Source organism: Aptenodytes forsteri, unplaced genomic scaffold (genome assembly GCF_000699145.1).
Source record: "Aptenodytes forsteri isolate BGI_AS27 unplaced genomic scaffold, ASM69914v1 Scaffold146, whole genome shotgun sequence".
NCBI classification, from domain to species: domain Eukaryota; kingdom Metazoa; phylum Chordata; class Aves; order Sphenisciformes; family Spheniscidae; genus Aptenodytes; species Aptenodytes forsteri.
The window spans coordinates 7,211,786-7,214,436 of record NW_008795128.1 but is presented as its reverse complement, the minus strand read 5'-3'; positions in this window follow the sequence as shown (position 1 = coordinate 7,214,436).

The window sequence follows — 2,651 nt, the reverse complement described above, 5'->3', positions numbered from 1 at the left end:
AATGACTCCTTTGTGCTTGTTTCAGAGTTGATGCTTAACAGGTTACTTTTTGCTCCAACTCTTCCTTCTCTTTCTTCTTCCTTGGATATATAGTTAAGGGAATGGAAGATTTTATTCATCTCTCCGACAGGTGAAAATGAAAGCTTCATAAACTATGCAGGAGCATTTGTTCTCTCTGGAACGAAGTCAGCCCCTGCCTCCTGCAATTTGTTTAACAGCAAATCTAACTTCCGTTTCATGTAAAACTATACGGAAACTTTTTTGCTCTCTGTATTTCAAATGTTGTGGTATTGATTCCAGAAGGCTTGCAAAATCTGTTGAAGATACAGCCTGCTTATAAACTATACGGGGAAAAATTATTCCATGTCAAAACCAGGCATCACTCATCAATTACTATTTTTTGCTGCGTTTCTCTATTTTAATCATGTGACAAGAACGAGCCTACCCTGCTAGTGCAGTAAAACCAAATGCCTCTGGGAAGGTGCATTTGACAAGCTGGGAATGAACAATAGCCAGGGTGAGTAATGCTGTATGAATTCTGAGGAGTACACTCATGAATCAACAGCTCAGTCCTAAACCATTCCTAGAGTTAAGCGAGTATGTCAAACTCTTCCTGCAATGCCTTGCACAGCTCAGGCTTAAAAAAAAACAAACAAAACAACCAACAACCACCAAGCAAACACCCCCGACATAATAATTATTAGAAGATGTGAGTACTTAAAAACCCAACTACTTCTGACATTTCTTTAATCAAAAAACTAAGCAACTTGTGTAAGACAGCTCCTGCTGGTCAGTAACCATAATGTTACTTTTTTACCCCACTCTCATGCCTTTTATTTTTCAAAAGGTCACATTAAACAAAGGATGATACAGACAAGAGTCTTAGTCAAAATAAATCTGGGGTTTTGTTTGTTTGTTTTTTTAAGAGAGTAAGAGGATAAAGAGAACAGAAGAAAATTATTAGCCAACTGCAACAGAGTTAATAAATGGGAGACTGGTAATTAGTGTTTAATGCCACCTATAGCGAAATGTTTCCCACTGGGAAAAACGTGGGAGGCAAGTCCGCTTTGCTCCTTCGAAGTCACAAGCCGGAGCAGAACATACAACTGCACCTAACACCACAGTCACTTTACATATATTCAAGTTTTTACACATCTGCAAAGCAGAAGTAGTAGCAGCCATTTGGATGTTCTTTCTTAATGGTTCTCAGGGGGGGCCTAGGAAACTCTGAAGGACCAGGTTCTTGTGACATGGAGCTGGAGCTGCAGCTGCTGCTTCTGCTGCTGCTTCCAGCCACCTGCGCTCTGCCTCTGTCCTCAGTGGGGGAGACCTGGGGGGAACCCGGGCTCAGGTACCCAGCTGTGGTCTGAGTAGAGGCAGTGGCATACGTGGTCGGGCCAGTGTTGTTTTTCACATAGACGTTTTTGATAGCAACAAGTGTATGCGCCATGATGCTGAGGCTGTTACTCAGATCTTGCATGCCTTGCTGCAGCAGTCGAAGATTGTGGTTGACACTGTCAAAGCCAGACTGGATCACCTGCATCTGAGTCTGCTGAATCTGCAGTAGGTCCTCTTCAGTTATTTCATTTTGGTCTGCTTGGGACCTGCCTTTTGTTTTGGCTTTTACTTTCCCAGAGGAACCACCGCCTGATGTCCCCAGAAAAGGTAGTTGTTCTTGGCTAGGTGGAACCACCGCCATGTCCTCAGAGCTTTCTTCTGGCTCTACCACCTTCACTACTATTTCTTCTTTGAGGTTCATCTTCTCAAGACTGGATTGATGAGATGGGCCAGGATTGTCGTTAAACCCTAGAGGAGATGGGGGGAGAGGAAAAGCAAAGGAGAGTCGGTCAGAAACTTCATGACCTCGGTGGTCAGTGAAATGTGTTCTCATCCACCAAGCACTAACGTTAGTCCTTGAACCAAGACTCTACAACTCACACTGCATTATCTTTGATGCTTTTAGAATACATATTACCTCGATAGGTGGGAAGAAAACCATAAAGACGCATTCACCAGTTAACCATATATTTGCATACGACAGATCCCTTACCGGCCCCACCACAGAAGCCGAGTTTTAGGTTCCAAGAGACAAAGTTCATTGCAAGCTCATTTCACGCTCTACCGTGCATGCGGTAACCAGTAACAGCATTGCTGAAACACTGTGATTGCAAGAAATCCCTTGGTATTGAAGGTGATCGTTTCAGCACGCTAAGGCCACGTGTCTCTGGTATGTACGAAGTTATGTACTTGCAGCACTTTGTACTGCCTAGAACTGCATGCTGGCATGGCTTTTCGCATTTGCAAGAATAAGTACTACAGATGTGAACGTAGGCGGCTGGATCTAATGCCTCATAGACAGGCATCTACTACGAGATAGGGGTTACTCTTAGGTGCTGTTTTGACGCACTTTTGACCTGCAGCACGAAATCTGCCAGGTCTGTGTGTATATGTATATATACATTTTGCATTCCCAAGGAGAGAAGGTAGTTATCCAAACCAGGCATTTTCAAGCCGGGCTGGTACCCGCAGCCCCCTGCGCGCACGCAGCGAGCCGGGAGCCTGCTACGGCAGCGGGTCAGCGCCGTTCCTCCCCCGGAGGCAGAGGCAGAGGCTGCCGGGGCTCCCGCGGCCGCGGCGGGGGGACGCCCGGC